This window comes from Vicugna pacos, chromosome 14 (genome assembly GCF_048564905.1).
Source record: "Vicugna pacos chromosome 14, VicPac4, whole genome shotgun sequence".
NCBI classification, from domain to species: Eukaryota; Metazoa; Chordata; class Mammalia; order Artiodactyla; family Camelidae; genus Vicugna; species Vicugna pacos.
In genome coordinates this window covers 46450394-46470210 of record NC_133000.1, presented here as the reverse complement: position 1 = coordinate 46470210, position 19817 = coordinate 46450394, and positions in this window count along the sequence as shown.

Here is a 19817-nt window from a genome sequence, read left to right as displayed (position 1 = left end):
TGAAGATTTGGAAAATTCTCAGCGTATCCATATTGCAAAAAGTGAGAAAGGTTGTTCTGAAGAGAACATTAAGGGTGTGGCTAAACATTCTATTTGATAATGAAATCATGAGTGCAATTCATGGACCTAATTCATCATCTCAGCAGAGACCAGGAATAGAGATGGGATTATACTAGCATGAACACTGCCAACTGAGACTGAAAGGGACAGAAAAAAAATGAGAGAAAATGGAGATACTCCATCAGACTTCATAGGAGCAGATCATAGAGCTATTCAGCTGCAAGTATGTGCTATTTTTCGAGAAAAGAGAAGAATGACCCCAAAGATGATTCAGAGATCATCAGAGCTGCATCCTCATTTTCAAAGGGTGGGGCCATTTGCCTGAATCTTTGGATATGGAGCTGCCCTGCAGAACCTTAGGGGTGCAACCCCTCACCCAGTAGAGTATTGGAAGTGGGACCATCCCTCCAACCTCCCAGTGGGTCTGAAAGTCAGGGCATCAAACCAAAGAGGACTATTCTTGAGCGTTAGATCTAATGGAATTTGCCTTGCTAGGTTTTGGAATTGCTTGGGACTCATCACCCTTTATTCTTTCTTGTTTCTTCCTTTTATAAAGGAAATGTCTAAGCATCTCTACTATTGTATTTTGGAAACACATAACTTGTCTGGTTTCATAGTTCACAGCCAGAGAGGAATGCTGCCTCAGGATGAATCATACCTCAAGTCTCACCCATATCTGAGACATTAAACTTAAATTTTAAAATTGATACTAGGATGAGTTAAGACCTTTGGGCTTGCTGGAATGCAATGAATATATTTTCCACAAGATAAGGACATGAATTTTAGAGAGCCAGGCATGGAATGCTATGGACTGAATTGTGTCCCCCCGCCCAAAGTTCGTATGTTGAAGCCCCAACCCCCAATGTGCCTGTATTTGAAGTAAGGAACAATCAAAGTTAAATGAGGTCATAAGGGTGGGGTCTTGAGAGGATTAATGTCCTTGTAAGAAGAAACACCAGAGATATATCTCTGTCTATGTCTCTGTCTCACTGTGTCCCTGATGTGAGGACACAGTGAGAAAGCATCCATGTGCAAGCTAGGAAGAAAAGCTCTTACAGGAAGCCAAATCAGCTGGCAGCTTGATCTTGGGCTTTCTAGCCTCTAGAACATGAGAAAATTATTTTTTGTGGTTTAAACCACCCAGTCTACACTACTTGTTATAGCAGCCTAATCTAAGACACTTGGTGTACAAGAGTCACCTCTAGAGATTGTTTAAAAGAAACAAAGACAAAATTAAAAATATATCATTGTACATTCAGACACCAAAGGTCTGTCCAAGTCCCACCCAAGTATCTGGAGTTGTAAGAAGCTCACAGGTGATGCTGTGCCCGCTGGAGATTGTGTTCACACCCATTCTCTGTGTGGGAGAGCTTCCGCAACCAAGGGAAAAGTTCTCGCATTTGTGTTATCTCCCCCACCTGTTTCACGCTGCATTCCCAGAAAAGCAGCTGGAATGGTATTCATTCCTCTTAGCAAATCAGATGATCCGTTTAATAATGTTTGAAGAACTTCCCTAACCAAGGCAGCTGGGAAGCCTAAATAATGTTCTCTCCAAATGGAAATGTCTGCAAAGGTTCATGTAGCACTTTATACATGATGTTTTCTCGCTGCTATCCCTTCAATGGAGCAGAAATGCACTCTTAACTCATGTACAATTAGTTGACAAATTAACATCAAGAAGCTTATAATTCCAGAATCTGACAGAATAAAGCTTATCAGATATTGAAGAGTGGTGAGTCTGCTTTTCATTTTAGTAATTTTCACTAATATTTTTTACTCCAGATTAGTTTCCCCACTGGATCAATGGTTCATTAAAGAAACCGGAGTTACAAAGTTAGAACTGGAATAACTGTTTTTCCCAAATTTTAAAATTAAAAAATAATTAAACATATAAAAAAATATAAAGGTCAATATGGCACTAAAAAAAATCTACTGATTAAAAAAAAATCTACTGATTAAAAAAACAAATAATGCTAAAATTTACCATACTTAGTTAAAATATTTTAGTGGCTTTATCAAAGTATAATTTGTATATAATTGAATTAATCAATTTAAGTATAAATTTACATAAGTTTCCATAAATACATACTGTCATGTAATCACCACCACAATCATGACATGAAATATTTCCATCACCCTCAAAAATGTTCTCTCATTCCTCCTTGCAGCCAACCTTCTCCCACCTCCCTAGCTCCTAGCAATCACTGATTTATTTTAAATGAAAAGGCAAGCCATGGCCTGGGAGAAAATATTTGCAAAATATATATTGGTAAAGGATTTGTACCAAAAAGAAATGAACTCTTACAACTCAGTAAAACAACTCATGGAGTGGAAAATGAGCAAAAGATTTGAATAAAAACACTTTCCCAAAGAATATAAATAGAAAATTAAAAGATATCCAACATCATTAGTATTAGTCAAATGCCTATTAAAACCACACTAACATACCACTACATATATCTTACTGGTGATAGATTGGCTATATTTAAAAGTCTGAAAATACCAAGTGTTGTATAAAATAAAGCAATTGTAACAAGGCTAGCAGGAAGGTAGACTTGCACAGTCACTTTGAAAAGTTTACCAGTAATTTTATAAAGTAAATCTTATTATATAACCCAGCAATCCCACTCCTGAGAAAAGGAGTGAAAACCTACCCCTACATAGATTTGCACTTGGAAGCTCATATCATTGTTTTTCAAATTTCTTTATAAAAAATAAACACATTATAGATACAAATGAAGACAATTCCCCTATATGTCTCTATCTCCATTCTCTTTCCAGAGGTACCCACTATCTTGAAGTCGGTATGTTCCTCTCTTACATGGGAGTGTATTCTGTTACTGCATATGATGCTTTCATGAAAAAAAAAGTATGGAAAAAGGGAGCTTTTATGTGTGCTTTTTTATAAAAATATATCAACATCATATAATATTGGGTGTAGCCTTTTGTAGTTTGCTTTATTCATGTAAGAGTATTATTTTTAGATTTACCTATGTGTATAATGTAATTCTGGTTCACCCACACTTATTACTATATAGTATTCTATTACTTAAATATCTGATATGTGAGAGATGTGGCCAAGGTGCTAGAGTAGGAGGACCCTGAGTCCACCTCCTCCCAGGCACACAAAAATTATAAATATTTACAGAGCGACTATCTATGAGAATGACCTGAACACTGGCAGAACAGATTTTTCACAACTGAAGAGATAAAGAAGGAACTGCAACACCTGGGTAGGGGGAGTGGAGACACAGTGTAGTCAAGACCTACACTCCTGGATAGGTGACCCTCAGATGGGAGGATAATCACAATTGTAGAAGTGTTCCCCAAGGAGCATGGGGTCCAAGCCCCACATGGGGTGCCCCAGCCCAGGGGTCCTACATTAGGAAGACAAGCCCCTAGAAAGTCTAGCTTTGAAGGCCAGCGGGGTTTATTTGGGAGAACTGAGGGCTGTAGGAAACAGAGATCCCACTCTCAAAGGGCACACACAAAATCCCACATGCTCCAAATTCCAGTGCAGAGACAGTAATTTGAAAGGACGCTGTGTCTGACCCACTTGCTGGTCTTGGAGAGCCCCCTGGAGTGTTAGGAGGTAACTGGTAGACCCTTGGGGAAATCAAAGCTGGCAGCAGCCATTTGGGGGAATGCATTCTACCACAAGGACACAAGTGCTGGCAGGCACCACTTTGGAGTCACCCTGCTAGCCTATTAGCATTGGGAACTTACCTGCCCTCTAGCAGGCCAGCACCAGCCCTCAGCCCCTGTATCCCACATAGCCAGCTGCCCCAGTACCTGAGCCCTCCTACCAGCAGTCCAGCCCAAGTTCTGAGATTCCTCAGGCCACTCATCCAGCTATGCCAGGACCTGGCCATGCCCACTAGTCATCCAGCAGCCACTGCACAAGGCAGAGCCTGGCAGCCAACTGAGCCAGGGGCCGGCCCCACCTACCAGCATGCCCACAGTAGTTGGCCCGGTCACAACAGAAGGGCTCACATAGCCTACACAGGAGAACATTCTGTTCAAAAGCAGCTGAATACGTATTCTTTTCAAGTGTACATGGGAAATTCTCCAGGATAGATCACTTGCTAGGCCACAAAACAGCCTCAATAAATTTAAGAAGATTGAAATTATCAGGCATCTTTTCTACCACAATAGTGTGATACTAAAAGTCAACTACAAGAAGAAAAAACTACAAAAGCAAACATGTGTAAGGTAAACAATATGCTACTAAAGTACCAATGGATCACTGAAGAGATCACTGGAAACAAATGAAAATGAAACACAAGGATCCAAAATCTCTGAGACTCAGTAAGAGCACTTCTAAGAGGGAAGTTTATAGCAATATAAGCCTACCTCAGGAAGCAAAAAAAAAAAAAAACCTCAGATAAACAACCTTACACATAAGGAACGAGAAAAAGAAAACAAAACCCAAAGGAAAGAAATAAAAAAGATCAGAGAAGAAACAAATGAAATTGAGACAAAAAATTAGAAAAGATCAACAAAATTAACAACCTGACCTATATAATGGTTTTCCAATTTATATATCCACAACTGAGAATTCCTGTTTCATCCTTGCCAATACTAGATATTAACAGATTTCTTCATTTGTGCCATTTGGATGAGTTTGAAATGAAAACTTATGATTATTTTAATATGAATTTCCTGATTAGAAGTAGAGCATCTTTTCACATTTACATTGCTTATGTAGATTTCTTCCTCAGAGAATTATCTTTTCATATTTACTGTCTATAGTCTATATCTTACTGAATTGTTTATTATTTTCTAACTGATTTGTAGAAATTATGTATAGGTCCTGAAAACTGATACTGTGTCAGTTATAAGTGTTGCAAATAACTTTTCATAGTTTGTGGCTTTAAAAAAACTTATGGTATCCATTTAGTGCAGAATTTTTTGAATGATGTCTAATTTATCAATATTTATATTTCCATGCTTTTGGCTTGCTTAGGAAATTTTTCATTCTTCCATATCATTAAATCATCCCCCTATTTTTTTTAAATTAAAAAAATTCATCTTACATGTCTTGTGCATCTGCAGTTTATTTTTATTTACAGTATGTTGATATAATGTTATTATCTTCCATATGGACAGCCAATTGGCCTAACATTTTTCAATGAATAGGCTATTCATTTCTCATTGAGTTGTAATGACACATTTGTCATGCATTAAGATTCTTACATGCATTAATTAGTCTGTTTCTATGCCCCATATTTTGTTCTACTTTGATATTTGTCTGACATGGCACCAATATCAATGAGTACAAATCAATCTAGCTGCATAGATGTTTCATAACAAGAACTCCCCCATTTCATTTTTCCTAAATTTTTTTTATTATTTGGCTTTTTATTTTTCTATATAAATATTACAATAAACTAAATTCTCCAAAACTAAAAACCTATTATAACTTTGATTGGCAGTGAATAAATTTTTAGATTAAATCCAGTGGATCTGACTTCTTTATATTGACTCTTGCCATCCATCCATGATCACTGTATCTGTATGTATGTGTGTGTGCCCACACATGTGTGTCTGTATATGTATGTGTGTATATATATGTCCCTCATTTACTTCTCAATTTTGAGAACTCTTTCCATAAAAATTTTGCATTTTTTTTAAGATTTATTCCCTAGTACCTTAGATATTTTTGTTGCTATTGAGGATGAGATCATTACATTCTGTAAGTCCTGGCCTTAGGAAAAGGCATTATTTCCATTTGCTTCCCTTGCCAATGTCCATTGCCATGACTTTGACCCTGCATGGTAAATAAAATCTCAGGACCTGGCATTTGGGTCTTTAGCTGAGCTACCCCAGTTTGCTTCTCAGACTTTAAGTTTACTCTTTGCTTTTGGCAATTTAAGAGTTCCATTGATTCTTTCAAGATTAGATAGATAGATGGATAGATAATCAATATAATATTATTCAGCATATCTGTGTGTTAGAGGTATGAACAGTCTACTTTATCCCATCCTGCCATAGTGCTGAAACTAGATATATGGAATATTTCTGTCCTCAAATGTCTTCCCTATCTCTTTTCATTTCTAACCTCTAATAGGTAAACTTGGGCATTATCACTATATAGGCAGTATGATGACAGCCCTGGCTAATGATAGGGGTTAGAAAGAACATGCTTATGTCTTTTTTCCCCCCCAAATTTAGAAGAGACTGACTCCCAGCAGAGATCAATACAACTTCACTACTCTTATTGAATCCTTTGGCACAGCCTCGTCATCTCTACTATAGTTAGCATCGCACCCACACTTTGCAAGTCAAGTAGCTTTCTTTGGCTCTGTCCTAATGCAACCCGAAGCAGAAGTCCTAGAGTGCTCCTAAAATGGCCTGCAAAATTGTCAGCTATGTTTCAAATACTCTTAGGATCAAGGTTGTTTGGCTGAATTTCAAAATGTAGTTCAGATTTTTAAATATGTTTTCATAAGAAAATAGACACAGCTCGATTATATTTCAAGTCTTGATTTGTTTTTTTCAAGTACACTCCATTTATCCCAAGCTCATTCTGTTTTCACTAATTTGTATTAGCAACCCAGCACAGCATAAACTGGCTTTGCTTCAGATGTCTTTGTCTGTCAGTGGGAAAACAGTCATCAGGATATTCAAAGGGCATCAAAATTTTCAGAAGCACAAAAAAGGACCTTTGTGGTGGTTTTAAATTTTCCGTAGATTTTCCCTCAATGGTTGTAAATATCCTTGAAAAGCCATATGAATTGTATCACAGTAGTTCAAGGGAAATGTTTGCGGATTTCTCAGCTGAGATAGTTCTGGAAACAATACACCCCCATGAGAAAGCCAGATTCCCAGTGTGGTTGACTAACAGTTTGCTGTTTGCCAAATTGGAGAGTTTAACAATATTATATTCCTCGCTCTGATAGGAATTGTTTCTTCCTTCTAATAAAATGAAATTATTTCAGAGTTCTATGTAAAATCAACAATAAGCTTCTCACTTTGGATCTCACAGTTTGAGACCTTTGGTTCCGTGTCTTTATGATGTCCCCTAGATCCTGTATTTATTTGCTACCTACTGAATTAAAGGTTTATGGCTAAAGTTCACCTGATACAAAAGAATCAGATGGATTCTGATGTGGAGGATCAGGAGGGTGTGAGGGTTCTACTTTGAACATTTTGCCTTTACATGACACTGTCCCATCAATTTTCTTGGTTTCATTCCGTGTTACTAGTTTTATATTTCCTCTCAAGGGATGTTTAAGCCTATTCAATTTGAAAGCATATAAGATGGTGTTTACTAAGCAGTGTTTTTAAGAGCAAGACACCAGTTTAGGCACTTTCACAAGCAATGTGTTATTTAATCTGAACATACACCTTTTGCAGGCGTGTGAAGAAACATCAATCCAAGCTGTTACTTTTTATGGCCAATTCCATTATCTTCTCTCCTATAATTTATCTGCATTTCTTCTTTGCCTCCCTTGCCTTAATGCTAAAGTCCTCATTCTTACCTTGGTTGGAACACACACATCAAGAGGCTTTGACACTCAGGTGCAATTACCAATGATGCATTTGCCTCGATGCAAATGTCAGAATGTAGAGGCAGAAAGGTTACCTCCCCGCACTGCAGGGATAATCACTCTGCAAAGTGCCAAAGCTCTGTTCACTCCACATCTCTTTCAGTTCCAATGCCAGAGAAGTTTCTCGCATCAGTCACAGAAACTGGTCCCTAAATCTGCATCAGCTTGGAGAGTCACACTAATTGGCAATCCTGGTTTTGTTTTCAAAATCTGAATGCTCAGGGAAGAAAGCTCCCCGATGGAAACATTAGGTGAGTTTGACTCCATGGGATCCATTCTTGAAGGCTTTTTACCTCCTGTCTAGTAAAGAGCTTCAGGCTTTAGAGCGGGTCAGGTGGGATCAGTCATCTCTGTTGATGTCTCAGGGGTTGAAAGTCAGGGGGAAAGTGCCATCTGGGTTCATTTTGAACGTCTGGAACCCTATCTCTGCCCGCCTTGGAGATCTCATCCCCTCCCCCCTCCCCCCTCCCCGTCTTCCATTATCCCATTAAGAAGAACAGGTGAGGCCAGAAGCACTTCTGCGGCTAGAGGAGAGAGCGTGAGGGAGACAGGAAAACAGAGAGAAGGAGGGAGAAGATGAAGGAGAATGGCATTGCAGCTCTGGTTGTGGTTGCTATTTCGCTCCTCTCACCAGTTTGGAGAGGAGGTAGGGACACTCACGCTGGCTTTCTCTCCAGCGCAGCTGAGACCTTTATGAAATCACTGCAGAGGCAGGGGCGGCAGGCACTATTTTTATCTACAAATTGATTCAGCTGCAGTCGTTGCTGTGCCTCTGACTTCATTGCTCCCCGGCCCTCCCCCTCGCTGTCCCCAGTCCCTGCTTCCGCCCGATTTGGAGACTTTATGTTCAGCCCCTCTCCGCGCCGCTCCCCTCCCCTCCCGGCCCGGGTGGCCGGGCGCGGGCGGGCTCTGCCGGATACTGATAGTGACAGGAGCAGACCGTGCTGCAGGCTCTGACAGCCCTGGGAGGCGCACGCCAGGAAGCTCAGAGCCACTCGGGGCCGCGCCAGCCTCTAATTGTTCACCTTCCAATTTCCCCTGCCCTTGGGGACGGACTTCCACAAAGATATTTCCTCAATTGAAATGCTGTGCGCCTGAACCCTGGCCAGCGGTGCCCCATCTGACCGAGGTTTGGGCTTTCAGACGTTGTTGCTGGGAGGAAGGGACATTTACACGCCGGCCTTTCCGTCTTCTCCTTCCCAGGTTGATGGGGCTTCACACTGAAGCTTTTGGAGAATGTGGCTTGCTCCAAGGGCCTGGGGGAGATTTCCTTGTTTGGAGAGGCAGAGGCCCAGGGCCGGATATGCCTCCGCTGTTTTGCAGGTGATGTTTGGAGCTGTCCCTCCCCTCCTCCTCCCCGAAATGCTGGGAGTTCTTCCAGAACCAGGTAGTTCAATTCACATCTCCATCCCTCATCCCTAGCGAACAGGGAGTTGGTCCTCAGAAACCTTTGTTACAATGGGATCATTGAGTGGGGGCTTAAGTACAAAGTTATGACTAGAAAAATAAAAGAAAGTATTCACAGGCCGAGGAGCAGCTTGTTCCTGCGACTCCTTGGTTAATTATCTAAACTCTCAAACTTATCATGGGTCCTGTGCTGAGGACCCAGCCTGAGCCTCACAGACAGTGGAGAAGGAGTCAAGGAAGGTGGGTGGGCGGGCTGGTGGGTGATGTGAGAGCCGGTTGGATATGTAGTCTGCATTCTAGGGGCAACACTGAATGAGATTGGATCCCACTAGAAGGAGCCTATCACCTAGTAGGGAAGGTGGAATATGAGCAAATCCAAAATGCAAGTTACGAAACAAGCCTAGTTGGAGTTAGAAAGTGAAAAGGAAGATGACAGGTATGGGTGCAAACACAGAGATAAAGCAACTGATGTACTAGATAATGATAAATGGGTATTACTTGGACAAGAAATGAAACAGAAGAAAAACATTTAGGTTTATGCTGTCCTACAGGGTAGCTACTAGCTGCCTGTCACTACTTAAATTTAGATTTAAATCAATTAAAAGGAAATAAAATATTTAGTTCCTCAGTCATACTAGCCAGTATTCAAGTACTCAGTAGTCACCTGTGGCTGGTGGCTACCATATTGGATAGTTCATATCATTTTTATCATTGCAGAAAGTTCTCTTGGACAGTACACTCTGAAGCAAAAAAAAACTGCATGAACAAAGGCACCGAGGTAGAAAAACTCTAGTTAAAGGAACACTCAGTAGCTTGGAGTGACTGGAACAGAGGATAAATAAAAGGAAGCAATCAGAAATAAGGGGACCAGAGGATGCAGGTTACCAAATATGAGGCTCAGACATTAATATTTTGCAGATAATAGGGCATCCTCAAAGGTCCACAAGCAAAGAGGTGACATGATCAGAACTATGCTTCTGAAAGATGCATATGATGGCTGTGTATAAGATAGTTTTGAGTGTTGTATTTTTTAGTTTATCTATTTACACATATTATCTTGTTTAATTCTCAAAACAGCTCCATGGATAAGCAGAGAAAGTGGTATAGAAAAAAACTTTCCAATGTCACCAGAAAGATGGAAGAAACATGAAAAGTCACAAAGAAGCAAAAACAAAAACAAAGAAAAAACAGAAAACAAAATAAAACAAAACCCTCACATCTGTGTAAAACAGCTTTCTTCCTCTACCACATTGCCCCATAGGTGAATTTCTTCTTGTATCAGAGCTGCTGATACATGTTGTTATAATCCCTTCCAGGAAGTGAATGACAATATTAGATACTGATAACCTTGAAGGGGAGGCAAAGGTCATGTGACAAAGGAGACTTCAAATATCTGACATAGGAAAGACAAAAGTCACAACAACCACAAATTGGAGCCATTTAACAAAACCATCTAGAGGGTTGACGAGGACCACCAGGGCTGGTGTAGGCTGTGCAAACAGCGCCCCCTGGAGTTGTTCATGCACAGCAGCCCAGCTCACCACCAGCTGAGAGAGAAAACAGCTGGATCTCATCTAAATGCAGACAGAAAATTACAGCCCAAGAACACTACTGAGTATCAAGTATGATGCAAGGATTCCTGAAGAGAAGAACCCTTCTTGGAGACCCTCAAATCACACCTCCTGGGTGACTTTAAACTCAGAGTTTGGGAAGAGCCTGGATCCAGTCAACTCAGGATTGCTTTCTGTTCTCTGCATGCTTGTTGAGTGCCCCTGGGTGAACTAATTAACTTCTCTGACCCTAAATTTTCTCCTCTATAAATCTATAAAAAATTATTACTATTTTTCAGGACGGTTGAGCAGATTCAATGTGAGATGTAGTAACCATGTAATGGGTGCTCAGTATCCAGTTAAACTTACCTGAAGATAGGCCTGTGTGTTTTAAAATGTACCCTAAAAGGCGAATGGGTTCCAGACCAGGAAACATGAAGAGCTTTTATCAGACTGCCATAAAGTCTCCATCCCAGGTCCCCAAGAATTATCATATCTCTTTTGAAAAAACAATTTTTTTTTCTAGCTCCTTGGTGACAGTGAATTCACAGACAGAATATTGCTTGCTTCCCTGCCATCAGTCTAGTTGTGGATATGAAATAAACAGAGCTGGGGCTTCTGAGAGAAGGTTTATATGAATTTAGTCAGGTGCAATTCTCAGTACAAAAGATAAACTTTGATTTTTGTTACTGATATAAATGCATTGCTTCAGGCCTAAGCTCCTGTCCTCTCCTGCTTTTAATCCTGTGTTCCTTCTAGACCCTAAAGAATGGAGAAAATTTTCCTGGTCCTCATTCCCCATGTGTTATTGCCTCTTTTGGCTGTGATGTATTCCGGGGCTTAAATAAGCTACAGGTACTTACAGGGCAATTTCCTCTTCCGGTTGTACCAGGTCACAATTGTAACATAGAACACCAAGAAATCCTAACTCTTTTTTTTTCCTCTTAGCTTTTTCCATTTGGGGAAAAGGTTTTCTTCTAATTTTCATCAAAGCATCTGCCTCTCCCAGTCTCTTAGGTAGCAACATAAATGGAAAAAGAACCTTCTAAACAAGCCATACCAAGACCACTGTTTTAAAAGGTCTTTAAGAAATAAAGAAGACACTATTTGAAGTGAGAGAAACAAATGCCTTCTGAAGCTTAGAAGCGAAATCCCCTGAGAGGTAGGGATAAGCAGATGCCTTTTCTTCCCCAAAAGCACCTTTAGTGCCTCTAAGGATCTTGCTGGCTTAGTCCTTTGTTGGCCCAGTCTAGCTAAGAAATGAGAAAGAGGCCAGGTTAAAACCATATTCATCTTCTGGGAGAGGCAGCTGAGATCTTTGAACGCATTTTTTTTCATCATCCTGTTTCTTGCAGCCCCAATTATTCTAGGTACTTCTTAGTTTCTGGCCATTGAAGATTCTTTTTCAATAAAGCTTGAGTGGTCACAAGAGCAACCTTCCCACCGAGACTGGGTTGTACATGGTTGAAACAAATGCTTATTTAGCATCGTGCTTTTAGAAGGGTGGATAGCACTTCTTCAGGGCCAAATACAACCTTTTGTAACTTCAATTGTGAAAAGAAAGGGAAAGGAGAGAACAAAAGAGATGTTAGTTAACCTTTCCATAACTATGTTTCTAGTATTTTCCTACGGTGTTTCAGTGCACCTCCTGCACTCAGCAGCTCCACAGTCTGAAGTGTACCGAGGGAGGGAGGCCACTTTGCCCGGGGCAAGAGAATCTGGCTCCAATCAGGTGTATGTTAGGGTAAGGAGAGTCATCACAGCCTACATCTTTATGTTTCTCTTAAATGCCCTGCAGAGAATGCCAGGTAGGACTGAATTACACAGTCTTTAATGATGGGGTTCTTGGAGGCCCCCAATGAAGACAAGGTGTGACTCAGAGATGGATTGCTTATTTTTGACAAGGAGAATTATTTAGTGAAGCTTCTATACTATGGGAAGGACTTAGGGGAAAATCAAGGGGAAAAAAAGTGTTCTTGGCTTGGATAGCTTTACCTTGGGAATCTTTGAGCCACGCTAATGACTTTAAATGTGAAAAAATGCAGAGGCCTGATTTTAAAACACTTTTTTGTTGATTTTTTAGTAGCTAATTTGACCAAATTATGTGACGATGGAATGAATTACCAAGTTTTCCTCTTGATTTCTAAGTATATTTCTCCATTGTGCATCTGAGAGAAAATTTCAAAACAGCAAAAATTAGAGCAACAACTTTGTTGTTTTTCAATCCTTTCTGAGCTGGGGTACCCCAGCTCAGCTGAAGCTGTGTCTCCAACACTGGTGGCTCTTACACTAAGAGTCAGCACATGGTAGGTAATGTCCCCAGTCCAAGTTGTTTGTGAAGATTGATGAACTTCTGGCTTTAAAATGGGTTCTTTACCCAAGCAGGAATGTGTGTTACTAGCATGCAATATTTTTCTATGGAGGGATATATAATATGATGCATGTTACAGTTTCAAAATTATTCTTGTGCTTTCCCTTCATGTAAATACATTTTCAAAATATTGGCCATTAAAGACCGTTTCATTCATGTCAACTGAAAAAATCATAAACATGATGCAGTAGTCATGAAAGAGTTAAAAAACTAGTTGGACTTTCATTTCCCCTTCTGTAGTGGAGAGCCCCTGAGTAGCTTTTTCCACAGAATTTTTATGAGTATATTAGATTAAGTAATGAGATTAACAAATTATTTTAAATGGATATGAAAATGAAATGCAGATACTAAGTAATATATATAAAATAGATAAACAACAAGTTTATACTGTATAGCTCTATTCAATATCTTATAGTACCTTGTGGTAAAAAAGAATATGAAAATGAATATATGGGTGTTCCTACATGACTGAAGCATTATGCTATACACCAGAAATTGACACAACATTGTAAACTGACTATACTTCAATAAAAATATTTTTTAAAAAGTCTACCAGTGACAGGGACCACGTAGGTGCTCAGTAACTGTGTTTTTGCTTCCTTCCAAGCAGGTTAGAAATATTTCTTTCTCATTAGTGAGATCATTTATTATACAAAACAGATATTTCCACAGTGAAAAGCTTCGAATATTGAGAAGGACTCTTCCATATAGCTGTACGGCCTTACAGTATATCCTAACTTAGGAAAAGCGTAAACCTCACTCTTTTTCAACAAGGAGAACATAATGTCCACTCGCCTTGGGGAGAATTAGGTGAAATACTCATGCCTTTGAAGGAAGACAGGGATATGTGCAATGGAAATTGGGGGCAGAAAGAGCATGAGCTGTATAATTGATGAGCTTTGTAAAACTGAGGCAGAAACCCTGAACTTTGAAACTGGCATTTTGCCCAGGTGCAGAGTTTCCCCTCTACCTCAGAGAGTTAAGACACTTCACCTCATCCACAGTAGAGACCTATGAATTCTCTCAGAATGATTGATCTCAAGTAAGACTTTCTCAAATCATATAATTGATTGAGGTCTTTAGGAGTTGCTCGAAGTCAGTTCTCCATTAGAATTACAGATCTTAGAGCTTGAGGGAATTTGGGCCTTCTGCCATCTGCGGTGTATCTTATCAGCACCTACCACTGAACTCAGTGTTAGGGGCACCAAGAAATCTAAGACGGACCTTTCCTTCAACCACATGCTGGTTTATTAGAGAATGAACATCTGCAAGCAAGTGGAGTGTATTCCTCAGTGGCAAGGTCTAAAATGGCAAATTCTACAGAAGCATAAAAAAGAGCAAATTCAGGGAATGTCAGCCCGACACCTCAACTGCATAGAGTATTTTCAATTTGGACAGCTTGTAAGGATTTGGGCTGATAACGCAGAGGAAGCATGATTATCTCCTCTCTTAGTTCTAGTGTATCCACCAAGCAAATTGCACCATCACTGAGGTATCTGGTGCTTATCCGCCTGAAGTTAAACTTCTCCTTCTTACTTGCTAAATATCAGTGGTTAGACAGCAGTTAAAAATCTCTCTTTCCAAACTTGAACCTTCTTTGAGTATGGACAATTATTCTCTGTTGTTGTAGGCTACTTAACTAAGCAGGATTGGCCTCCTTGACTAAAAGCACTCGCCACATCCTCTTAAGAGTGGTTCTGGATTCAGATACATTTTTAATCACCACAGGGTAGCAATAGCCTCTGTGTTCTTTGGACTCAAATCACTCACTGCATTTGAACATTTAATTTTTTTCATCATCCAAACAGAACATTTTATAAACATATTTAATTAATTATTTTGTCCCACAAACCAACTATACCTTATAGAGCCAAAGGTAATTTAGTGTGTGGGTAGTTCTTAATGAGAACCAGGTGGTTTGTTTTCTATGAACATGACTCTAGCTTTCTCAGTGTTTTCATAAGGTTCTTGCCATTCATAATATGTTTCTTTTGCATAATGGAAAAAAAGAGTTAGACATATCATCATGCCTACTCTTTATATTTTGATTCTTTAGTGTAAAGTTAAACCACACTATAAATTTCTTTACTGTACAGCACAGATCTGGCTCCAATGTGCAGAGGGTCACTGGCACCGGAAGTCTTACCTCCTGTTATTCACAAAGTTCCACTCTGAAAGCTACACTGCACTGAAGTTTGATGCTGGCATTTTATTCCCTTTTGCAAGCCTGTGGTCTTCATTCAAAATTCAAAATTCAAAATATCCTAACGCACAAAAATGTATGTAAGTTCTTACTATGACAGGGAACTAAGCTAAATACTATAATTGCCATCAGGAAGAAAGAAAGAAGGAAAGAAGGAAAGAAAGAAGGAAAGAAAGAAAGAAGGAAAGAAAGAAAGAAAGAAAGAAAGAAAGAAAGAAAGAAAGAAAGAAAGAAAGAAAGAAAGAAAGAAAGAAAGAAAGAAAGAAAGAAAGAAAGAAAGAGAAAGAAAGGAAGAGAAAGAAAGGAAAGAAAAGAAAAAAAGGAAGAAAGAAAAAACTGAGGCTGAGCTTCCTTCCATAAAATGGCAATCAGGTTTCAGAGTTAGCGCTGCCCCATGTTCATCACCATAGCACTGCTCACAGAGGGATTCGTCTGCTTTTAGCAAGAAAGGGAATATGATAGCCTCTTCTTTCCACCTTTTGATTCAGATCAAATTCACAGAATCCACTTATGCCCAGCAGACAAGAGAAGTTGTGTTCACAACTGGCGTAGGATCTGAGGTATGTGACAATAATGGCATTCACTACCGACCACGCCAGCTGCCCCAGAAGAAGCAGGTTGGCTGGGGCAGCCCCTCCATGCCAACAACTATGCAGTTAGCACCTCTGTTATGTTTAACTAGTGAGGAGACAGTCTCAGAAGGCACTTCCACCACCGACCACTGGAAGAAATCTATCTATGCTGTTGAAAATGGGATAATATATAAAGATAATTCCAAGGCTCACATTATTCCTAATCCATTATAAAAATACTCACCGTCAAATCTCAAGTTTTGCTCCAATATGTTGCTACTTCTAAACGTTTATAGTCACTAGGAGCTGAGTTTCAGTATAATTCCAGGCAAGACCTTTTGTAATGAAGTGTTAATATTTTTCAAAAGAATAATTCTGGGACATTTCCCAGATCAGCATCTGGCTTTTTCATAGTTCCCCAAGGAAAGGACTTACAAGGAAAAGCGATGGAATAATTACATTTATTAATGGTTTATTTTATGCATAAAAATTTTTTGCACATCTGTAAGCAGCCCACACTTTCTCAGGTACCAACTGGTTCTGTTTTATTTGTTCTCTGAGTACCTGACATGAATGATAACACCTAGCAGTGTACCTCCCTCAGTACACACACACACACACACACACACATCAGTGCATATTCAATAAGATTCAGTTCCATAATGAATATCTGGAGTTTGTTGGGTGGAACACATTTTTCCAATACATAAATTCTTTTGTAATCAAATTATTTTTAGGAATGGTCACTAGTCACACTAATTTCAAATTAAGGAACAATTAAGCAGACAGAACATGGGGAAGAGTTAAACAGCCCAGACATGGAAATAGAAATAACAAGGGGAACAGTAATTCTTTGGCTCCACTGAGGCAACAAAAGCAAAACAAGTGTGACCATGTAAATGATTGCAAAATGTGTGTGATATACTATTTCTCTAGGAAGAGAATCTAAAAAATTCACTGGATTCTCAATGAAGTCCATTGTCCTATCTTTTATATTATTCTTTATTATAAGTCATTACTGAATTTCAGAGGACATCATGAGAATACAGATGATAGTGGATTATCTAAATCTAGGTAATAGTAAGCTGCCGTATTTGTTTCAACATAGGATTTATTAAATCACTGAGTCACCTTAATGTGAATTAAATAAGTTCTCCCCTCAGGCAAAATATACCCTAATAAAGGAGATATACATGTACAGAGACAAATGTAATACTAGGCATGGTGTCATAAATGACATACATAAATGAGACATACATAAACTGTCTTAGAATTCTGAGAGGGCTAGATTAGAATTAGAACTGAGAAAAAAAAATCCATGTAGAAGATGGTATCCAAGCAGAATTTTGAATGATGGTTTCAGTCAGTAGAAATGATGGGAAATGCTATCCCATTAGGGATGATTTAATATCACAGAAGTAAAAAGGAAGACGTAAATAAGTTTTGTCTCACTGCAGTCAGTGTATAGCAATCTTGAAATATAACATGGAGAAAGCAGTGTAGGATAAATCTTATGTTAAAAAAAAAAAGGTGGAAACCTGGCTATCTGAGCAACTGATTGTATGAAACAGATAAGCCGCTGAAGCATGAAGCAAAAAGATACATTTAAGTTATAAAATATAGCTCCTGAACTATAAGGATAATGAGTCCTATTATCAGGAGATGCACCATTGTTTTACTACATATGTGGATAATTTTGCAGATAGAAGTTTCAAGGTGAGAGCTGGAAGAGAATTAATTATTCTCTATGAGGGAAGAGATAAAAATATCAAGTTTTCCAGGAAAAAAAAACATAAGAAAAAGATTCAGAGGAGTCAGATTAGATACTATTTGGGGAAAGAGTCAAAGGAGAAAAAAAAAAAACGGTTGAAAAACAGCCAAGGAGAAACTTAAAAAATAGGAAGACATCTAACAAGACCTTTTAAAATTGTTTTCTGAAGGCCTTGGATATAGGTCTTTTTGTCTGTCTCTCCCATACATAGTACATTCTATAGCAGACACACAGAAGTGCTGAGTTTGTGCCCATGGGAGCAGAAGTCTTAACAGGATGTCTAGAATCCAGAGACCAGGAGGACTGATGATATTTGATGACATTGCCTCTTCCCAAGGAGCAAGGACTTAACCTTCAGAGAAGGGAGTGCGGATTTCATACAAGCAGATAGCGAGGAGATACTGAAGTTTAGCTTCTGCTTGTTTGTTTTCATCAAATCTGAGCTTTAGAAATAAACCTCTGGAATAATAAAAAGAATATATGTATGTATATATATATGACTGAGACATGTTGCTGTATGCCAGAAATTAACACAACATTGCAAACTGACTATACTTCAATCTAAAAAAAAGTGCCCCCCCCAAAAGAAATATACCTCTGACAGAAATGTGTAGAATCTCTTGGAAGAGTAGAGATTGGGAAGGAGAGAACAGATTATGAGACTATGAAATAATCTGGTTTGGAAGAATTGATCAACTGAATTCAGACAGTGGCAGTAGGAATGGAAATGGAGAAATAGTTTTGCCTGGTGTTTGCAAATAAACCCAAAAGGAATCAGCACACCAGGGATTCAAGTGATGTTGAAAAGAATGATCTCAAAGATCTCCTGGCAAGGAAGATGCAAGCTGCTTTTAGGAATCTAATTTTTAGGAATATTGTACTAGTATTTCAAAACTATTTATAAATAAATAATTTCAGTAATGAAATTAAAAACTAATATTTTCAGCATGAGATAACAAATACAAAAATTCAATGAAAGAAATTAAGTAAAACTGTGTTGTCTTACATTTTATTGTAAATATCACTATAAGTTCACCATTTTTTTCTTGTAAATATGTACATATTTAACCATATGAGATCGCTCATATGTGGAATCTAAAACAAAACAAACAAACAAAGCATAAATATAAAACAGAAATAGACTCACAGACATAGAATACAAACTTGTGGTTGCCAAGGGGGCAGGGGGGTGGGAAGAGATAGACTGGGATTTCAAAATTGTAGAATAGATAAACAAGATTATACTGTATAGCACAGGGAAATACATATGGTAGCTCACAGAGAAAAAAATGTGACAATGAATATATATATGTTCATGTATAACTGAAAAATTGTGCTCTACACTGGAATTTGACACAACATTGTAAAATGATTATAAATCAATAAAAAAGTTAAAAAACAAAAAACAAAAAAAAGTAAATATTTAGCTCTGTCCTCTGAAATTTCCTAGAAGCAATGAGCACTCCAGCTCCTTGATTATTGTCTCTCAATACCAACTTTACATCAAAAGGAAGCAGAACCTAACTTGAAGTGGTTTCCACTGGCCCAAGATGGGACATTTGGCAGCAAATATCCAAATTCAGAATGTGGAGTATTCTGCAAGAAAAGTAATACATTTTCTCCAACAAATCAATGACAGATCGAAAAAGGGTCAAAGTGCCATTGTAATATAAGAGACACTTATGAAGCATAACTAAATGCAGTGTATGGTCCTTGCTTGGATTTTTTTTTTTAATTGAAGTATAGTCAGCCACAATGTGTCAATTTCTGGTGTACAGCGTAATGTCCCAGTCATTCATATATATACATATATTCATTTTCATATTCTTTTTCACTAAAGGTTGTTACAAGATATTAAATATAGTTCCCTATGCTATACAGAAGAAATCTGGTTTTTATCTATTTTTTTATATAGTGGTTAACCTTTGCAAATCTCAAACTCCCAAATTTATCCCTTTTTACCCCCTTTTGCCCGGTAATCATAAAATTGTTTACTATGTCTGCAAGTCTGTTTCTGTTTTATAGGTGAGTTAATTACTGTCCTTTTTTTCCTTTTCTTTTCTGTTTTTTTTTAGATTCCACATATTAGTGATACCATGGTATTTTTTCTTTTTACTTCTGCCTGATGATGATTTGATGATTTCCAGGTCCATCCATGTTGCTGCAAATGGCATTATTTTATTTCTTTTTATGGCTGAGTAGTATTCCATTGTATAAATATACCACAACTTCTTTATCCAGTCATCTGTCAATGGACATTTAGGTTGCTTCCATGTCTTTGCTATTGCAAATAGTGCTGCTGTGAACATTGGGGTACAGGTATCTTTTTG